This window comes from Lissotriton vulgaris, chromosome 11 (genome assembly GCF_964263255.1).
Source record: "Lissotriton vulgaris chromosome 11, aLisVul1.2, whole genome shotgun sequence".
NCBI lineage: Eukaryota > Metazoa > Chordata > Amphibia > Caudata > Salamandridae > Lissotriton > Lissotriton vulgaris.
The window spans coordinates 48350962-48374237 of record NC_141699.1 but is presented as its reverse complement, the minus strand read 5'-3'; the positions used below and the strand labels follow the sequence as shown (position 1 = coordinate 48374237).

At 41.6% G+C, this 23276-nt stretch overlaps 1 pseudogene; it reads right to left on the bottom strand.

Moving 5' to 3' along the window:
• Positions 1 to 828: 828 nt before the first annotated feature.
• Positions 829 to 23276, bottom strand: part of LOC147678934 (glutathione synthetase-like) — a 700250-nt pseudogene continuing 677802 nt past the window's right edge.

Sequence of the window (23276 nt, the reverse complement as noted above, 5' to 3'; positions counted from 1 at the left end):
TTTTTCAGAGCAGGACTCTTGTTACAAATCCTACCACACTGCATTTGCAATTCCCCTAGTCCTGTTTAGAAGTGGGGAACTACGAATGGAGCATCCACAGCAACCCATACAAAGACGCATCTGACTTTAGTATATTGGGAGGTCCACCCTACTTAGGGCAGTCCTGCTGTAGAACTTCCATATCTGGGTTCACCATCCCACACAGGAATAAAAAAACAAAGGACCCACTCACAGATACAAAACCCCTTCAACTTGATGGTCATTTTGCTACCCCATGAGGACAGGGTTCTCTCAATGCAGGAGAAGGTAATTCAATGGTAAGGCAGAGGCTCTGGTGATGCCAGAGTCTAAATGATTCTCCACTTAAGAATATATTTTACATTACTATATTCACCACAAGATGATGCACTGATTTAGAGGGTTCTTTTCTGGTCCTAATCAATTCTGTGTACTTCACCAGGTTATGTCAAGGCTAGCCAAAAGAAATGGGCGAGACACTCTAGAACAAGAACTCAAATGACAGTATATTTCCTTCAAGGTATTTTTTAACTCTCATATATTGTGATCTTTAGAAATATGCTTAATTGATGTTTCCATTTTAATGCATTACTCGCATCCTGTGTATATCGTATAAAGTTATATTCATGTGCCAAGGGCTCTGATGCCAATTAGAAAATTGTGATTTCTGAATACTATGAATCTGTTATGGATTTCAACCATAGTGGCTCTGTCTACACCAACCTGATTGGATATTTTATCCCATTTCATAGGTGCAGGAGACTAGGGAGTCCAATCTAGTGCATGTCTCCTAGGGACTTTGGACAGAAATCACGTGACTCTTAATACAATTATACTATCAAGGAGTGCTGATATACCTCCTCCCTCAAGCTGAGGTTTGAGCACAAATTGTTCTGGATTCTTGATGGCCATTGCAGCATTCTGATCGCCTTCTATGCCCTTTAAGAAAATAAAACAGAAAAGAAGAGAAGACAATTAATGTTGCACTCTAACTTTATTTGCAATTTACTTTGAACAGATCAAAATATCAAGTTTATTCTAATAATGTAACTACTGTATGCCAACCTAGGACATCATTGCATGATAAGGCCTCATTGATGTGAGTGCCTTTAAACATAACCCTGGAAGCTGACAGCCAAAATATTCTCCTGCGAGAGAATACTTCCTAAGAAGAATCAAATCCTGATGTACGAAGGTGGAGTCTGAAAGCAGTCTTTTTTGCACATCCTCTGCTTTGTGACTGATGTTGTAATTAATTCCAGTGAAAATACAGAGTGCATGAACACAGCTTAGCCAAGAACATAAATACCTGAGTCCAAAGCCAGAGGTATGGTATAGCAGTACTCTCTACTGAAAAAGGATACACATCTTTAAACACAGGTCTAGAGATACATTGCACTGGCTGAGCCAAAAATGAAGAATCCTGCAAAGACTTTCTTAATGCACCTTGGTGAACTATGCAGTGTTATGCCATTTAGTGTGTCCCCTCCTGCTTTTTTGATTAGATCCATGTTGAGTGGGAAATTTGGACTTACAGCTTCTGGATTTCCAGGTAGAAATCTCTCCAAGGCTCCTGGTCGACTCAACTCTTGCTGCACCTTTTTGGTGCCAGTAAGCTGAGTGGCAACATCTGGGCACTTGACAGCTCTGGACCTTTCCATTAGCAGTCTGGCCTCCCAGCCCTAAAAGGAAAAATAAGAATATTTGCCATACTCATATTGGTTGAAGAGTTAGCAACCCAGCCCTACATATTTACCTAATATGGGTTTATAAAAAGAACAGTTGATGAGAGTTCTGAAATCCAATTACTATAATTCACTTTACCTCAAGCAAGAATATTGGACTTGATCTGCAACTTCCCTGGAGTTCAAAAGAAATGAATTAGTCACAAAGGCAATTCTCTTCAAGAAAGCTCATCTAAATCTAGTTCTGTATATAGTGAGCAAGTAAAATGTCTGCTGCATGAAGAGAAGATGTAGCTCTTTGTAGATATATATGAATGGTTAACTGAACTCTGTAATAGGGACTTAGCTTCAGACAGGGTAATGTCTCCAAAGGATTCCATGTGACTGACGACTCTTCACTTGGAATCCTAGGGTGTGGGATTGGAAAACATACTCTTAACCAAAAGCTGTGCTTCTACAGTTTATCCCTCTATAGTTGTATCTACGATCATAGCATTATTTCTGGTTTCCTCCATCTAAAAGGAATTAATGCTGGAAAACTCTAGAATATAATGACCACTACCGCTTCCATTTCACTACATACATTCAGACACACAAAACAGAACAAACAAAAGCAAGAATCCTCCGTAGAAGCAGGCATTGGAGGAGGAGCCACACGTACACGCCGGAGCCAGGTGCTGGGAGCTCATAGCTCGGGTACGGTGGGGGGAAAGTTGAGCTTGTGCTTAAGCAGCATAAGCACCAGAGCTGCTCACTCGCTCACTTGCTCGTTCCCAGAGACCCAAACTGTTCATCAAACTGGTCCTAATCCTGAGCAGCCTAGGGGCCAATGAGCTGTACGGCAGTCTTCTTGGTTCCCGTGCCCAGATGCTTCAAAGACCTGATGCTCTGAGGCCCGAGGCTCCAGTACCACTGCCCTAGTGGATATAAGCAGGAGGTAGGAGATAAGCAGGCATGAGGAGGCAAGCAGCAAGTGCCAGCTGGTGGCAGCTGGTGGCAAACAACAACCAGCAAGCAAGCCTGCTGCACCTGATAGCACCTGCCGTGGGGTCAAGACAGCTGCAAAGTGCCTGCCCCCTGCGAGAAGGAGTACGGCTGGTGACGGCATCTGAGCCTGCTGAGGCAGCAGAAATGAAATGAAAATGGGATTTGTAGAGTGCTGCAGCTGCCCTGAGGCGTCCAGACACTGAAAAAAACAGATGATGCCCTCAGAAGGTTATTATTTGTTAAACAGGAGGGTTTTTAGCTGTTAGCGGAAGCTGGTTAGGTTGGGGTTATTTCTCAACTGCAGAGGCAGGGTGTTCCAGAGTTTGGATACATTGTATGAGAATGAGCGTCCTCCTGCTCTGCGGATTCTGGGAATTTTGGCTAGGGATGCCGCTGAGGAACGAAGAGTCTTGTTGGGTTTGTATGGAGAGATCAGGGAGCAGTTAATATCTGGGCCCATTTTCCAGAATGTCTGGTGGGCAATGCAGAGTGCTTTGAACTTTACTCTGTCCCTAACAGGCAGCCAGTGTAAGGTTTTTAGGCAGGGATATACTGAGAAAACGGTGAGACAGTGAGAAGCCGCTGGGGGGGCAGGAGCGAGGGGGGTTAGATCTGCACCCCAACTGTCAAACTGCCCCTACGGCCTGTCAAAAATGTATAAATCTACCATAAATCCATTGCTTACCTCTCAAACAAACAAACAAATAAACAAAACAAAAGAAAACTGAAAAAAAATAATTTAGCAACTAAATCTGCCAAAAAGGGATCTTCTCCAGAATTTGCCATCAAAATCTTCAGCCAAATCTTCAGCTTCAGCATTAGGATGCTAGGCGAGCGGGCAACAACCCATCATTAGGTCTGGAAGAACAAAGGGGGGGGTGGAGAAAAAAGAGAAAAAAAACATCAGCCAACCCTAAAAATCCCCAAAGAAGAAAGGGAATGGGATTTGAAAACAGAAATGGATGCCCCCTGGCGTTAGCCATTGAGGATAACAGCACCACATATGGAAGTTCGCAGGGACGAACGTCTATAATAGAGCAGAGGTGAACAAATAGCAACAAGCAGCACACGTCCGGAGCCCTATCAAGGGACATTGCAGCAACCTCTGGATTCTCAAGCGCAAAGTCAAATCTCACCAAAAAAGTCTGCCCCGCATGTCACTCATGAAGGCGGCAATAAAGGCACTCCATTGGCATTGACTAGGCACAATTCATGCCCAAACAGTAGCAAATGGGCATTGATCACTTTCTTCTTAAAAGTGGCGACAAAAACTATCAAGAATAACCAGGACCACGACGATCCTAAACCCTTTAAATACACCAATCTCAGCAACGACACCAATGACGTTCAAAGTGAAGCTGAAATGAAAACCTTTCAGGACAGGAGCAGCAAGATACACAACAATGTACTTTAGGAAACAGGACCAGATCTCGATCAGGCAATAAAAAGTGAAGCCGACGTCTCTCAAGTTCAAACAATCAAACACCTCTTAGAAAGTGGTCATAGTCACAAAGTTAATGCCATCGAAGAACAAATACACCATCACCCGTTCATCACAGAATTACAACCGAAAGGGCACCAACAATTGTCACTCGGTTACAATAGCAATAACGGTAACAAAGAAACAGTCTCAACAGCCTGGGGTTCCAGAACCTGTTGGGGGCGTCTTGTGGCTGAGTTGTGCCTCGAGTTATCCGCGGACCACGCACCGCCTGCCTACAACACCCTGCAGGCAGCGCAATCTCGCGTGAGGTGCCCGCCGCAAGCTCCGCCCCCCCCCGGGACCTTTAAATCAAGACACGGCCAACGCCTCGCGGAACGCGCGCGGGCGAAGCCCGGGCCAAGGGCGAGACATGTCCTTGCTCGTCAGTTACAGTAGGAGGCCGGGCTGGGCTTAGTCTCTTGGCTCGGAGTCCTGTTTCCTCTACAGTTCTGTCCCATAAGTTTCGATCTTAGCCCCAATTCGGAAGTGACACCAGAGATAAAGTAGGACTCCTCACGCAACCCCTAACTGCCCTAAAAACCTAACAGAGCAATGGGGAAAAGAAAATTGCCTAGCCCAAGGGGTAACGGTCTGACGAATGAAAGACAGCAAACCTTATTAAGCTATTTAACCGGGGCTGTGGAGGTATTAGAAAAAAAGATTCACACAGTAGAGGAATCTATTGCAGGTTAATTTTCAGGGGCGAGCCAACCATTAACCTCAAGCGACAACCCAGCTGTCATAATTTCAGGGGCTGGGAAAAGCCCCCTTTCTAATGGGTGTATCCAACTGTCAATCAATAACATACAACCGGACGCTAGTAATTCATTAATTGAACCCCCCCAGAAGAAGAAAAAATGCAAACCCAGAGCGATAGCCCCAGATGCCCGTAACCCCCATAATGAATTCCACCCAGTCACGGTGCACTCGGACACACACGAGACTAGAACTCAACAAAGCCCACCATCAAAAAAGACCCACGCCGACCCCCAGATCCAATATTCTAAACATTCGTGTAGTAGTCAGGGCACTGTAATCAGTCAGCCACAACCTGATCTCCAGAAGTTAACAGCAACAGTAGAAAGGCTTGACTCGTATTTAAGAGTGAGGGTAGATGAACTGGCTACTAGAGTGGCCAGCATAGAATCACTCCTTCTGACCAATTCGAACACAATCCAACCGAGAACAATAGACAATGCACACCCAATCATGGGAACACATATTCATCTACCAAACCTAAATGATCCAAATACTGCTAGACATGACATTAGGAAAACAACAGCAGTACCTACTACAATCACTCTTACATCCAGCATGGCACAGACTCTCCACAATCAAACAGGAAACAGACCAAAACAGTTTCCACTAAAACACGTTAATGACCATACCAAAACGTTCTCAGAGGGAACCCTAGTACAAGTACCCCAGCCCACACAGGAGGGGACCTTATCTTTTACATATCAAATGTACTCCCATGCGCTAAAATCGAAGTACTAAAATTAGAATTTAATTATCTGGCCCTCTTGATAACTTGTAATAAGACAATAATCTACATAGTTATACATTTTTACAATAATCTGGATATAGCTGATTTAAACAGCATTTTAAATATTATTTCTGATCTCAGCCAAGAACTAAGAGCAAAGCACACCGATAAGATAGTAACACTAATATGGGGCGGCGATTTTAACATGTACCTGTGCAAAAGCAGCTTTTCAGGCAAATGCGGTATCTATGATGACCAAGGGAATGACCAGATGCATTTCGCACACTCTCCTGCCGGTTGCCGTATGGACGAGATAATGCACACTCTTGATATGGGTTATGCTAACAGACTGGTCAGACCACCTGTCCCTTTTTCAAGTACTTTCAAAGGGCGTGGTGCAAGCAGCGTAATAGACTATATTTTAGTGTCAAACTGTACTGCAGAAAGATTAACTAAATTTGAGACCCATATAACTGCTTTTAGCGACCACTGCTAATAGTGTCACAATAGGAATCCCCTCTCTGATGGTAGAGAAAGTTTACTGGAACTTTCTGGATCAATAATCCCTGAATTTAGATAGGCTAAATGGTTTCCCGTTAAAGTGGGCCAAGATAGACCAAGACCGAGCACTATCTAACATATCAAGGAAAGCACTGCCCATTATATATGCATGTCTAGCCCTAAACTCAACCCCTGAGCAAGTACTCACCAGTTATGAGACAATAACGAAAACCGTCAGAGACGAACTAACAAATACCAACAAATCTAATAACCGTTAGTACAGGGGGTGGTTCAATTCTGAATGCACCAAAGCCCACATCAGACTGAAAGTAGCACTAACCCGTGAAAATAGGGATAGCCACGGGTGGCCGAGTTAAGGAGGGCCTTCCAGTTAACACTTAAGAAACGTAAAGCTAAGATTCAGGACTCCCTGTGGAATCAATTACATTATAGTTGTTCAACAAAAGATTTTTCCACATTTTGGAGAATAGTCAAAGCACCATTTTTTTGTCCTGAGACAGATCTCCCAAAATTGGAATTAGCCATAGATGCCGATACCTGTGTTGAGCATTTCTCAGCCATCTTTAAACAAGATGTTGGTTTGAATATGGCCTTGGCAGTCACACTCAAGGATATTAGCTACCCAATTCAGTTAAACTTTGACCATAAAGAAGTTGTTAAAGGTCTTAAAATGTCCAAATCCGGCAAAGCACCCGGCCCTGACGGGGTACCGGTGGACCTGTTTAAACACACCTCAGATCTATGGTCCCCCATCCTTACTAGAGTCCTAGAAGCAACCACAAGGGCAGGATTGGGTAAATCTTGGTCAACGTCAACCTTGGTGCCAATTTTTAAGAAGGGGGATGGTAATAGCCCGACCTGCTACCGGCCCATCTCGCTGTTAGACACCTTGGGTAAGGTCTCTGGCCGTATCCTTCTAGACCGACTCCAGGGCTGGGCCATTGGAAATAATATAGTTTATAGACCTGCAATATGGATTTCAAGAAGGGTTGAGTACAATTGATCAAGTCCTAAATCTCACCCTTCTAATAGAGAAATACGTCTCAGCAAAGGGAGGCGAAGTACACATGGTTTACGTAGACTTTGACTGCGTCAGTCATTCAAAACTGTGGGCAATATTATTTGATATGGGAGTAGAACCAGATCTCGTAAACCTTTTAAGAGAACTCTATTCCAACGCATCTGCCCGGGTAAGATATGGAATAGATGGAGACCTCACAAGAACCTTTAAGATAGAGAGGGGGGTCAGGCAGGGGTGCGTTCTGACCCCCTTTCTCTTCACACTATACACCAACGGGTTAGAAGCACAAATGGTTAAAGATAGCCAATATCTACCAGCCATCCACCGTCGGCCAATACCGACACTACTGTATGCTGACGACGCTGTCATTTTAGCAAGAACTTCTGTCCAAATACAGCGTTCGGTAGACTGTTATTGTAAGTACATGTCCTCCCTTAACTTAAAAGTAAACATAAAAAAGATGTTTATCATGCATGTTGGCCCAAAACAGAAATGGAAAAACAGGGGCATTTTCATAAATAATTCGATCCTGGAGATCACAAACTCTTACTCGTATCTGGGTATTATGATAGATTGCAAATTATCCTAGTTGAAGGTCATTGAGTCAAGGAAATTGTCCTTTCTTAGGGCGACATCCACACTGACTGCCTTTGCACAAAAATTTGGAAAAATATCCCCCGAAGAAATGTTGAAGATCTTCCAAGCGAAGTGCATCAGTGTGGCTTGTTATGGTGTCATGGGTATGGGGCTATGTAAACTCACAAGACATACAGAGAGTAGAGAACTCTTTCTACGCTACCTCCTCTCAGTCCCTAACAGTACCTCGACATACGGGTGCAACTTAGAACTAGGCATAGACCATATCGTGGACGCCTTGAAAATTCAACCTATTCTGATGTGGAGACATATATGGACAAATGAGAGGTGTACACTGACTCGCGCCCTTATCGAAGACTGCATGGCACTAGATAATTCACATAAAATCAGGTGGCTCAACTACGTGAGAACCTTCTTTAATGATTTAGGTTCCCCAAGCTATTTTACCCATCCAGCCACAATTTCCAAAGTCTCAAGAAACGAGCACAAAAAGAAGTGCCTGCTTCATTTGGGAGATTTATGACTGGCGCAAGAAGCGGGAAAAAGTTCAGTCCAACATCTTCTGGCAATACAGAACACTTTCTCGCTTCAACCTTATTTAAAATACAATTTGAACCAATATGAAAAATTTCTCTTAACAAGGTTCAGACTGGACAATTTCCATAGACTTGTTGCCTTCCCAAAACAAAATGATTGGTCGAGGTCCCTTCAAATTTGCCCCTGCGAGTCCATCTCTACTCAATCCACAATACATACAGTATTGTTCTGCAAGTTCTATGTACTTCCGCGTAGACGTTGGGTCATTCCCATATAACAAATCATGGGACTTTGAACTTGTCGCCCAGCTTTCCTAGCATTGCAAATCCTGGAGAACGAACCATATGCTAAATCCCTTGCCTACTTTTGAAAATTTTGCATTAATCACCACCTCCATCTTAACATATTTTGATTGATATGTTTTTTATACATTTTTAAGTTCAGCTATAGAATTATGAATCTTGGTGTAAACAAATTGTAATAAGGGATTATGTTTTAGTATGTACCATGTTTTATCTGTACTTTTATGATTTTCAATGAAAATCGAATAAAGATGATTTGAATTTAAATTTGACTCGTTCTTAATTTCAAAAATCTCAAAAATTCTCCCTGTCGCAAAAAAGGGAGAAATGATGTGAAATTCCAGTTCCTCTGGACTTTATATCTTCGGGGAATTTACTAGTACAGGAACAGGTAGCCAGCCCACCACCCTCTTCAGTCTGGCCACATCTGTTAAGCATCCTGGACACCATCAGTAAAGCCCTACCTTACCATGCAGACAAGTTAGACGCCCAAGTGGATCTTTTAAACATTTTAGCCATTTACGTTCACGGGGTGGAATAAAACCTGCAAAACTTTAATGAGACGATCATGAGGGTGCAGCAAGATCGAGAAACATGCTACCTAATGAGTCACTGCCACTGTGCCAAATAATAGACCAACTAACATTGTGGAGATTGTTCCCTTGTCCACCCAGTTTCCAATCACCTGACGACCTTCCACCTGGTCAAAGGGAGATCCTAACAAATACTCTATCACCTTCTACAACCCCCTTGAGGGGTAGTGAATCGTCAACTCTAATTAAGGTGTCAATCTTGCCCCCTTAAAACAACGAAAGGCACATGGAATCTCCAAACCAAAACAAGCTAAATCTGCAAGAGTGACCAAACCCAGGGCAGTAAATGCAAAACCAGTTAACCTAGACACTGTGACATTGCAAACTTCACCATGTACAAGCCCCCATGCCCCGAGAGTTAGAGGTGGACAATGACTTTTGGGTTGAAGTCACCAAATGAATGACCACTTATCTTGATCCTATTCTTTTTAAATTGACAAAAATTGAAGAAAAATTAGCCACCCTTGAGCTTCAATTTTATATCTGTACCTTCTTTTATCCAGAATGCAGAATCTACACACACACATGCATGGCAAATCCTCAGCAAAATGCCTGTGCCCACGGGGATGTGATCACTTTACCATCTTCAAGTATCCCCCCAAGTACAGCCATATCAGAGGGTTCACCACCTCTACTGCATGAGGAACCCCGCCCTCAACCAGCAGCCCAATCCTCACTAGTCAAAAAAAACAAAAAAATAAACAAAAACAAAAAGACAAAGTGACACACAAGGCAAACCGGAATGTATGAGGAAAATAAAAGGCTGTTCAACCTAAGGTAATCGTAATCGCAGCAAAATTCATACCAACAATATCATACGGGTCAGAAATAATGTACACAAAAGACGCAGCCGCCATAAACCAAGCCCAAATGAGCTTTTTCAAGAATTTGTTTTTAATCCCCCAGCACATCTCTCAGGCCCAAATTCGACTGGAATAGGGGCTTAATAACCAGAAACCAGCCAGACAATGGGCGGTTGTCAAATACTATTGGCGGATGAGGCAAGCAGAAGATAGCACACTAGCCCACTCTTGCTGGGAAGAAATCGAAAAGCAAGCGAGGCTAAATAATTTCCATCGCCACAGTTCTAAAAGAATCACTTAAGGACCCACACCTCAAAGAGGCATGCTACACAAACAACTCCTATCCTGGTTTTAAAAATGCAGTAAATAGTGCAACTAAATAAATATCGCAGTTAATGGACAAAACAACATTCTCAATGAAAAGTCACACTTGGGTATTGTTTCAATCTTATCAGACGCTTAAACCACAACTATATTTGTCACAACACTTTTAACATCATAAAAAGCATTATCTGATGATGTTACGGTTGAGGTCATTCCACATGAAGGATTTAACCCAAAAATTAAAGCTCGTATGGCTAACAAAAGAATGCAGGTTGCGCAGACAAGGAGAAGAGAGTCTCTTACATCTCCTATGCACTTTTAGAAATTCGAAAAATTGTCTTCCGGGAGCTATTGAGAAAAAAACAGCTACGGACTTGCACAGCCGCAGTCATACAATGCCTTGGTGGCCTGTCAATCATGCTATATTGTATAACCATCACATTTTGTAAAATGGCAGCCAAAGAATTAGACAACATAAATTAATGAAACGAAGTGTTTTAAACAAGACTGCTTGGACCTTTCTTATTTGCACTGATATTATTTCCCGACTTATTGCTCACAGTACCGCTTTGGATCGCTCAAAATTGCACTGCTACAAATGTATACTTTATGTATTAACTATTTATACACTTGCTGTATTAACTATTGATGATGATTTAGTACATGATAGCATTGCGTTTCAATCTTTTGTACCTTTTTAAACTCAATTTTTTTAACAAAATCAAATGAAAGTATTATTGACTGTCCTCTGTAGAAGATATCTAAAAAGCCTTCCCAATCTACAACTGGCTGAAGACCTAAAATCCATGGTGAAAGTTAAAAATCTGCCTCTCTCAACAGAAGGTGTCACTATCGATCACTATTCCTCACCAATAAAATCCTAAAACAAATGGCTGATTCTCAATCATCATTATAATGAGTCCGATGATACACTAATGGGATAATTGCAAAAAAAGTTTGGCATAAGCTACAAATTTAGAAACTGTACAGTTGCTAAAAATACAGAGGAATTCAAAAACAAATCAATGAAATCTATAACAGACTCAGATCACTTTTCCAAACAATTCAACAATGTTCCAAGCTAACTCATAACCCAAACACCCCATGCTTTAACAATGTTGGAAACATTTTCTCTATCTTAAAATACACAAAGACATAAAATTAGACTGAGATGCAAAAATCCAGCTAGAAATTCCAGAATGAGATTTAAAGGAATGGCCAGCTTTCGGAAAACATGACATTCATAATATACCCAAAATGAGGAATCAACTGTTCATCGAATATAGATGACCAGAGTCCTGTAAACATGCTCAAACTAAGTTCACAACATTATTCAACACATTTTCCAGGCTAAATCTGTCAACTGTGTTTTAAACTATTTTCCATAACACACTGCTTTCAGTTTTAACAACCAGAATAGAAAATATGAACCAACATCTGGAATAGTTTACATATTTACTCTCTTCTGGATCACATTTTGTTTCATTAGAACTGCTTTTTTTAAAGCTCTAGGGAACAGTATCAACCTAAATTTCACGCTGGCACCTTATATTTCAAAACTATTGAAAACAGTTTAATTTCAACTATATCTACTAAAGACTCTATACTTACACTTCCCACATATAGACTCCAGCACAACCAAGCAAGCTCTAAGTGTCTATCATCCTGAGTAAGTCAATGGCTTACTCAGGGTCTACAGAAATCTAATCTAGTGCCCCTCAAAGTGATCCTCCTTGTCAATGGGATACAGAGATCAGACCAAAATAACCTTGAGTCCAAATTATATTGTCTCCCCCTAAAAGACGACAGAATTGACAAGATGTTCTGCACCACAGGTAAAGCTCTACATTCTAGCATCCATGACTACCTGAAAGACAAGTTATGCGCCCCTGGAGTGCCCTGGACCAGTAAAGGCAAACCCAGGCTCCTTTTGGAAATTCTGCAAAACCAAAAAAAGCAAAGGGGGTCACCATGATTGGGGAAGGCCTGACACCACCAGCAGTGGGGTGGCGGACCATCCACCATCGGAAAGCAATTTCCCCCGCCACATCACGATGGCGGGAGGAATTGCTTTCCGACTGCAGGGGGACGCAAAGACCGCCCGCCACACTTCTACCACAGGCAATCATACTGGTTGCCTGGCGGAGAGGTCAGCATGCCTAAAATGGTGGTAGTGCCTAGCAGGCACTGTCCCCCAGATTAGGATGCTGGCCGCAGCCAGCTTTTCCATTACAAGTAAACCGCCATTGAAAGGCTGGTATAGATTGCATTTGGGGGCCTGTTGCTGGCGCCCCTGGTGCACTGGGGGGATTACTATAATGTTGTTGATTGTTAAATAAAACGAGGTTAGAAGATGTCAGAATAAGCAAGGTGGGTTTATTAATCCTCATTCAGGAACAGCCAGAAGCAACTGATCAATACAGAATTCATCAAGAGAATACATTCTAAGAATTAAGAATGAAGGGAAGACTAAGGAGCCTTAAAGGGGAAGGAAGAGAATAACAGGGAAAAGGAAAGAACATCACACATCTCCCTTCCTTTACAAATGAGAAAATGAAAAACATCACACATCTCCCTCTCTTTACAGACTAAGAACAAGTTAAACAGAATAATCACTAAAATACGTAAGTGAAAATGCTAGACAAAAAAACAGCTCAAACATAGTCCTTTAAGTAGCAAGGAGCTCTACAAATCCTTTGGCTCCTTTTGAAAGGAGTTGAAGGCCTGTCAAAGGAAGAGTTAGCAGGAAGATGAAAATCACTGTACAAACTAACATTTTTATGGATAGAGTCACTAGACAGATTAGGGTTGACTACAACCACACAACTCTTATTCCAGATTCTTCCATCCTCTGTCTTGACAGCATTCCTGAAAATCTTAACAACAGCTCTAACATCAGTATACTTTCACCACGGTTTTCGTCCAACCGAAGTCTTTATTTTTACAAAATCACCCACATTGACCTCTTGAAAATTAACACATTTCTTTTTGTCAAAATACTTTTTGCGTGCATCTTGCTTGAGCAATTCTCTAGCACTCCAATCACCTATGTCATTATTTACAAGACCTTTATATAAGCACATCCACCCAGGACACAACAAAGTATTGGGAACCCTCCCTTTGAAGAGCTCAAACGGGGACCTCCCCGTAGAGGAATGAGGGACAAAACGATAGGTATTTATCCTGTCCTGGAGAGTGGTTTTCCAATTTAGACAAGAAGAGCGAGCAAGTTGAATTGACTCCTTCAGAGTTTTATTAACCCTTTCTACAGCACCATTGGTTTCAGGATGGTATAGGGAATTTTTTTTTTAGAAAATCAACAAATACAGAGGAACAGAACTGAGGACCATTGTCAGATAATAAACTGTTAGGAAAGACTTCCTTGTAAAACAAAGGCTCCAAAAACTTGATGATGGAATCAGAGGTAATTTCTCTGACCGCAGAAAATTCAATCCATCTGGAGTAGAGATCAATTAGTACAATAAGATAGGGAGTATCAGAAACTCCCGACAGGGGACCCAGAATGTCAACAGCAATCTCATCCCATGGATGACCAGGTAAAACCCTCTTGACCATAGGCATTTGTTTCGTTTTCAGGATTTTATCACTGGAGCAACACTCTGGACATTCTCTTACCATCCTTTCAATTTCAAGATCCATCCCTGGCCACCAAAATTGCATACGCATGAACTCTTTAGTTTTCACAATCCCCAAGTGACCACAATGTGCATGAGACAACAACCTTCCCCTTAGAGTACATGGAGGAACAAGTTTTGTACCACGAGTCAAAAGGCCATTATTGACAGAGAGTTCATCCGAAACTAAAGACCAAGGCTTACACAGACGAGTTTTACTCTTTAAGGAAAGAATTACTTTAGAAATTTCTTCATCCTTATCCAACTCCAACCTCCACTCAGATTCATCAATTGCCCCATCAGTTATTTCACACACATTGACACAATCATCAAGCTCACAAGAATCATCCGGCTCAGTATTATCACTGTCAAACAATCTTGATAGACAATCAGCTGACTTGTTAGCCAAACCAGGGATATACTGTACTTCAAACTCAAATTCTTGCAAGGAAACAATCCATTTCCTAATTCTAGAAGAAATGGCATCCAGACCTTTCTTTGAAAAAACCTCTCCCAAAGGCTTGTGATCAGACAACACACACACTTTCGTGCCCCAAATGAGATTTTTGAATTTTCTTAAAGCCCAAAAAATGGCAAGCAACTCTTTCTCTATTACAGAGTAATTATACTCTGATCCCCTGAGGCAACGAGAAGAACAACAAATTAAACAATCCTTACCATTTCTTTTCTGAACCAAAACAGCACCCAGGCCTTTATCGCTTGCATCAGTAAACAATACAGTGGGTAGTCCAGGAACAAACGCATGAAGGGAAGGAGCTTTATTTAATTCCTTCTTGATGCACATAAATTCAGTCTTACATTCACTAGACCAGTCAAACATAACATTTTTCGCAGTAAGTTTCCTTAAATTGTGGGTTTTTTCTGCAAAATTTGGAATGAATTTACAATAAAATTCAACCATACCCAAAAAAGAGAGAAGTTCATCTTTGCAAGTCGGATCTTTAACTTTGTCAATGGATTCAACAAGTTCTTTTTTAGGAAAAACCCCATCACCAGAGATACAGTGTCCTAAATAGTTAACCTCCATAACTCTGAATTTGCATTTAGATCTTTTCAAAGTCATTCCAGCTCCATCTAATCGATTCAAAACATCAGACACACGACAATCATGCTCAAGAATGTTGCTCCCATAAATTAGTAAATCATCCTGATAGCACTTAACACCTGTTAAACCTCTTAAAATCTTTGACATGATTCGTTGAAAAACGGAGGCCGCCGAAACAAGACCAAAAGGCATTCTCTTAAATTTAAACGTGCCCATGGGTGTAATGAAGGCAGTCAGATCTTGAGAGGAGCTATCTAATTCTACCTGATGGTACGCGGAAGCTAAATCAAGAGTGGTAAAATACGTTGCACCTTCTAAAGTGCTAACTATCTCATCTATGTTGGGAAGAGGCAACCTGTCAACTACCACTTCCTTATTTAAAGCCCTTAAGTCAATGCAAAGGCGAATCTCACCTGTAGGTTTCTTCACAATAACCACTGGAGCAAGCCACTCTGTTGCCTCCACCGGTTTGTCCAGTTCCTCCTGAACTTTCCCTTGCTCTATAAGGGGAATCCTCCTAACCTTAGCCACAACAGGAATGGCATTACTCTTTAACTTTATGTGATGTTTGTAACCACGCAAACACCCCAAGTCTTCTTTAAAAACATCAGGAAATTGTTTTGCTAAGGACAAAGACAGACTATCATCACTCTTGTTGTTACCTACTGAGTTAGACACTTCCTGTATCTGGACTTGAGGAGAGGCATTGGGATCAAGTGTTACGCCTAATTGGCGTTGATGCAACCATCCCAACAGCGCATCACCTTTCTTTGACACATAGACTTTACCAACAATAATTCGAGAACCAAGCTCTATCTCAGCCATGAAATATCCCAGCCTCACAATAGGTTTTTCACTATAACCCAAAGGAACAATATCACATTTGAACAATTTCACTTTTTCCTTAAATAGATCATTATACAACTTTTCATCAATTATGGTTATCTTCGAGCAAGAGTCAAATTTTAAATTTATCATTGAACTTTCAACTCTGACTAAATGAGAAGGATGGCCTGATTTCTCATCATTCACCTCAAAACAAATTGATTTACATGAGGTTGAGGTTGAGACCATCTTCTCCTTGAGTTATCACCATTGTATGTTTTTGTCCTGCATAATTTTGCATAATGACCTTTTTTATTACATAAATTACACGTAACTTTTAAAGCAGGACACACCAGTGAATTAGCCAAATGACTAACTTGACCACATCTAAAACAAGGAAATGTGTTACTTGAGGAAGAGAAAGGGGGATTAATTGACCTACCATGCTTGTCTTCAGAATTAACATTTTCTACTTTCTTTAATTGATAAATAGTCTCATCCACTTTTACTTCATCCTTTGATTCAGAAGTAGATGGCTTCTCTTTCTCTTTTTTAAGTTCCCCGACACATTTCGTCATATGTTCAACTTGTTTTGCTATTGTTAAAACTTTTTCTAAGGGGGGCTCATCCTTCAACCACAGTTCTTTTCTTATGTCATCATGTGCGCATCTCAAGACGAATTGATCGCGGATCCTTTCATCAAGAATTTGGCCAAAATTACAAGACGAAGCGAGTTTCCTCAAAGAAGATACATATTCCTCCACTGTTTCATCTTTTTTCTGTTCACGCAAACCAAAATGATATCTTTCCATAATGGTGCTAAGTCTAGGTAAATAATGCCTGTCAAGTTGTAAAATGGCAATTTCGTATTCATTCAAGTTTCTTTGTTCAGCAGCTGACAAATCAGGTAAATGCTCAAGAACATCTTGCCCTTCACCACCAGACAATGTAACAGAAGAGAGTGTTTCCTTTCGGCACTCAAATTGGTTCCGCAAACTCTAGCGTAATTTGCAAATATTTTTTTCCATTTTTTCCATTTTACGTTAGGCTCTCCTGGACTCGTAAGAAAAAACGCGGGTTGCGTTACATTTTGCATTTTATAATGGTAAGTACATTTTTTTTTTATATATATATTCTTTTCCTTATAAGCTTGTATTCCGTATTAATTTCCTTTTTCTTTTTTTTTATATGTATGTATATATAGATCCTCTTTACTTTGATAAATAAGTGGAATTATTAAAAAATAATGCTTCTTTCATTCATCAATTGTGCAATGTTTATTTATCCATTATGCATTGTCTTTCCTTGAAATGTCCTTGAAAAGAAATGGAACGATTTAACCAAATGGATATTGTTCCAGATTCTAAAGGACAGTCCCAGTGTAGAACAATTGGAGAGAGAAGACGTTCTGAAGAGTAAAGAGAACTTTCAATTCTAAGTTAACAAAGGGATAATGTCAATTAGAAGAGCGTTCCACTGGAACTCAGCACAGGTTTCCTGGAGCGCAGCGTTGTCAACATTCACTCTTCAACTTGAAACGCATACGCTTGAAACGCAACGTATGCGAGGGAGGAGGTGACAATGCTCGTCAGTGCGCACTACGTTCACTCTTCAACTTGGAACGCATACTCCTGAAACGCAACATATGCGAGCAGGCAAGTGACGTCAGGAATCCAACAGTAGAGCGCGAGCTCCAAACGAAAGCGCGAGCACCAAACGAAAGAGCTACGTCAAACTTTAATTTATCTTGTTATATTTTATATTCCCAATAACTTTTTTTTTTAAATAAACCTCCCGCTCTCCTCACCACAATAATAATTCGAAAACGGCCGCTGGGAAGTCTACGCTTCACTTGAACAGCAAATGATCAGCCGCTGGAGGAGAGAGCAGGTCAGGAATCTTGCTATGTTGTTCTGTTGAGGTTGTTTCCGATCGTCGCCAGTATAATGTTGTTGATTGTTAAATAAAACGAGGTTAGAAGATGTCAGAATAAGCAAGGTGGGTTTATTAATCCTCATCCAGGAACAGCCAGAAGCAACTGACCAATACAGAATTCATCAAGAGAATACAGAATGAAGGGAAGACTAAGGAGCCTTAAAAGGGAAGGAAGAGAATAACAGGGAAAAGGAAAGAACATCACAATTACCATGGAACCCCCCTACATTTCCATGCACTAAGTGGCAGGCACCGTATGGTGCTTGCCACGTAGTGCTGGGAAACACACTACATACATTTTTAACATTGCAGCAGGTGCTGCAGCCAGCAGCACCTGCCATAATGGTAAAGATGCAACCACCACGGTGGTAGTCACATTGTGATTCTACATGCAGGAGAGCCGCCATACAGGCAGGTGGTCCCAAGCACCACCACCATGGCGGGTGGACTCAAGTCTGTCTGCAGTGTTCCATTGCTTCAGTGGATAGGTCAGTGGCATACACAAGTTTATTTTAAAGATATTGTGAGTCACGGCGGAGTTCCTTGACCATATAGAGGAATGAGTCAGAATGTGGAATTCCCTTATAAGGTCATGGAAATTCAAGGAGACTTGCAATATTCTTATATTGTACTACATGGGGGTATGATCTATGGCCATACCCTCTACTTCCACAGAATACAGTTAAATATGTGGTTTGTTCCTCTTTCAAATGAAACATGAAATATGTCACATGTTTTAAAAAAGGAGCATAAAAGCTGAATCTGTAGTGCAAAATTAAGCACGCCAAACCAGCATTTAGTCATGTTTTATTTTTAAAAAGCATTTGTTCATAATGTGTAAAAACACAAAGAAATAGTCACCTTTCTGTCGGTCAGTGCTCTACTAAGAAAAGAGTGTGGCAGTAGGAAAGGGAAGGTTTAGTTTTCACTTTAATATGAAGCTTTAATCATGCACTGCCTCCTCATTGGCTGCTGGCTTTGCTAACTTTAATGCAATAGTTTATTACAGTTGAGTAGTGAACTGAAGACACAACGGAGTGAGGTAAGAGCTCAGTTTATTCAGTTTAGTGTCCTTTAGATCCTGATAGCAACTGCCTTGCCACAGTTTCCCATTCCACAATGGAAACCCACAATCCCAATATGAGCTCAAACAAGCTCACCAACCCGATTCCAGCCAGAACCCAACACCCCCCCTTCCTTCATAACCTTACCGCAAAAGAAGAAAAACTATAACAATATGATCAGAAAATGAAGAAGAAAACTAAACAGGAAAAAAATTTGCAAGGTAAAACATTACAGCATTATAAGGCAGAGCAAATAGCAAGATTAGGCATTACAACATTTTTAATCCTGAAATTTGGAGGCAACACATTTCAATCTCGTGGATGCACATCTTACAGGAACACGACAAGAAATAACACTCTTTTAGGAGAAGAAAAACAAGATTCACGTTTGCGAACAAAACCAGGCCTCTTGATTCTTACCCAATCACACAGCTTCACAAACAATGTACTACGAATTCCTGGCCCAGTATTATTCTTAGCCTGGGTGGCAGCCCTGACATCCACCACATCGGCCAACTTTCTCATGTCCACCACCCTCCTGGACATCCATTCCTTGTTCAATTTGGACCCCGCAACACTCCCCCATAGTAGGGTAGAAGGAGGTATCCCAATACTAACATGTGGGGTTGTCCTCACAGCCCACAACATGTCACATCACGCCACAAATACAAAACCATTCACAAAAGCCAGTTGCAAGTGTTCCTTAATCACATGGTTGAATCGCTCAACTAAACTGTTGATGCGGGGGTGATAAATGGATGTGAGAATGTGCTTCACACCAATGACTTTCAAAAAGTCCTGCATTTCACTGGAAACTAATTGAGTTCCGTTTTCCGACGGAAAACCCTCCCTAAGAAAAAAATCCTGAAAGAAAGTAATAATGGACAGAGAATTCACATTGTCAACAATCGGACCTCAGGCCATTTTGACATGTAGTCAATAGGAACCAAGGCATATTTGGGTGAACTACCAATGAGCACTAAACGACCCGCAATGTCAAAGGCTAATTTGGAAAATGGAACATTCCTAACCACTACTGGTTCAAAGGGGGGAGTATGAGTCACTTGGGATTTGTCACTAGTAACACAAACACAACAGTCACAATCATAGTGTTCGACATCTTTATCTAATGCAGGCCACCAAAAATCTTGTCTAACCCTGCGTTTCGTGGCTCAAATTCCACAATGACCTTTGTGGGCCTAATCCAAAATTATTTTGCGCACAGACAAGGGAATCACTAATAAACCCCACCTCCTCAATACTCTATCAACCATGGTTCACTCTTCACTAACTCTTTTGTAAGCAGCCAACTCAGAGGGACAATCCTTGTCGCTGGGCCACACCCTGGCTAAAAAGGTCAATGACATTCATGACCACACCATCTTCAGACGTACCATCCTGCCACTCTTGTTCAGAAAGAGCACCACCAATAGTGTTCTCCACAGAACAAACCACACAAACCATTTTTAAATTGACATGTGTCATCGCATCCTCATCACATACAAGAGGTAATGTGGACAAGCAATGAGCAACATGATTCCTAGCCCCAGCCAAAAAACTCAAGGTAATAGCGTAACTCATGCAGTCTGTACTTCCATGTAGAGATACGAGGGGTTGCCCTAGCACCACCTTTAGTAGTAAAAACATCAATTAAGGGATTATGATCTGTCCTCAAGGTAAATTCGTTACCACACATAAAATTCTTGAAGCTCTAGACACCCACCACATGGCTAAAACTTCCTGTTCGATGGTTGAGTAGGTGCTTTTAGCTACCCTTAACGTTCTCAAAGCAAAAGCTATTGTCTCCTCCGGACCATCTCCTTTTTCATTGCACAGGGACTGATCCCGGAACAACATTGCTTGCATCAGTAGATATGATCATTAATGTCAAAGAGTTTAAGAGGACCAGCTTGCTCAATTTAGAATTTCTTGCTTGATTGACTCAAAGTTGCTATTACAGTCATCATCCCACACATATTCGTCATTCTTTTTTAACAAATTATGCATAGAAGCAGTTTTACTGGAGAAATTACTAAGAAATTTGGAGTAATTCTCCAGAAATCCCAAGTAGGAACCTAGTTGATCTTTGTTCACAGGTGTGGGTGTACCTCCCACACCCCGAGGGAGCTGAAGAGCCATCTTAGCAGCCATATTCCGAGTACAATGACAGGTGAGCCCAGAAATTGTGAATTACAGTAGTCCAGTCTACTTTAACCCCTTTACTGCTAAGGCATTATTCCTGCCCTCATATAATTTCCATTGAAATCAATGGAAAGTCCATGACGAGTTACCCTTGTCATTAGCGGCGAAGAGGTTAAGTAGTGGTCTAGAATATAGAAGGACAATGCCGATGACCGTATCAGAGCGGCTGAGATTGAGAGATACGGCGCGGGACAGTTGTAAATACAGAGCAAGGACTTCGTAACGTCTCCTCAAGTAGACATAACAGAAAATATTAATAGAAATAACTGCGATGGTGAGGGCGCTCGTGGGGATAATAGTGGTAAGATCATTGGCTTAAATATATTCCCCATGTTTAGTGATGCAGCTACATCAGGACAGGTCGGGAAGAAGGCTGAAAGTAGACGGGCTGAGGAAACAGAGCTGGCTATACGGGGACACTCAATGAGCATGAAGAGATCTATGATGGTGGAATATACTAATGAATTCCCTGCTAATAGTATGACTACTGATCAAGGGCCATTTGGTACTTCCTTAATTCGTGGCTCACCCAGTGATGAGTGTTTCTTTTCTCTTAACAATGAAGAGGAGGAGGAAGAAGAGGAGGAATGATCAGGCATGTGCTGATCAGTGGAGGAGAGTGATTCAGAGCTTGAAATCGATACATCAGAGATTGAAGGGAATACAGTAAACAGGAGATCGGAGATCTAAGATTAGCAAGACAAGGCCCCGTAACGGGGCAAAAAGGACAACAACCCCTTCGCAGCCAGAAGTGGCAAAGTAGTTGGACTGGGACTACTCTGCTACCTAACAGCTATGCCAAGAGGTGGTAGGAGGCAATTCTCAACAGCATCACTCTCAGACTCAAACACAGGCCTCTAACCTTGACCTCCTATATACAACCCTGAAGCAGATGCAGGGGGAGGCTTAATCTGAAAGCCGAAGGGCTAGGCAGGCAAATAAGAAAATACAGGGCTCGCTGCGAAAAGTAAAAAAAACGTATGAAGATATAGCTGGTAGAGTTACGGAGGTCGAAGAAAGAACAGGGTAATTGAAAGATAAAGTTGTAAAATGGCAGGAATTCAGACAGGATCAGTAGAAAACATCATCGGACGTCCTGTGGAAGCTTGTGGATTTCGAGAATCAACAGAGACGCAACAACATAAGACTGCTAGGTGTGGCAGAATGGAAAGAGGGGCAAGATGCTCGGGCATGTGTTATTGACTTGCTTAAAGGAGGGCTACCTGAAATACCATAACGTGAGCTTGGGAAAATGAAGTGCAACGGGCCCACCGGTTCCCTTTGATCCAAAGAAAGGGAAATACAGCAGACAAGCCAAGGGCTATCTTGGAGTATATCGGGAACTTCCTGTTGAGAGAGGAGATCATGAGCAAGGCCAAGCCTGAGGCTTGGCGCATGTACAATGGTACAACATTCTTCGCTCGGCCGGACTTCTGCCATGCCACTGTCAAAAGGAGGTGGCGGATGAGACTATTAATAACACAATTTCAGAACATAGGATGTGAAGCTTATTTAATGTTCCCATGTCGCCTTAAAGTAGGGATAAACAGGCAGTTCAGGGTATTCTACTCAGAAGTGAAGGTCCAAAAATATCTTACTTTGATTAAGGAAAAGAAAGGGCAGAACAGTATGGCGGTGACGGTGAGGCAGGTAAATAGGAAGACACACCAATAGTAACATGGAAAGTTAACGGGGTAATTAAGGTTGAAGACTTCAGCTAGTGATTAGGCATTAGCAGCAGCACCGGTAAAGAAAAGGATATAAAAGGATGTAAAAAAGGGACTGGGGGAAGGGAGGGACAACCGAAGGTCACAGCTGTTACATATAGGTCAGTATTGACCTAATTGCCAGTAAGAGGGGGCACATCAGGGAGGGGTCTCAGGGGGGGGTTAAGGGGAGGGGGTGGGTATAGGGCAGGGCACATTGAAGCAGAAGTTGAGCGCACTGGGCAGGGTCACAAGGTGATTGAGCACACATAGTAATGAATTACTATTGATTGAAATATACAATGAAGGAAACAAGGGAAAGAAGGAAAATACATTCTGTATGGATACCTGGCTAGGAAGACCATTAGATGTTTTTTAATGAGTATTCAATTAGTTACATGGAATGTCTGTTGACTAAATGACCGGCAGAAAAGGCAACGGGTTGCTACATTACTAAATATGAGGTTTGATTTTGTGTGCCTCCA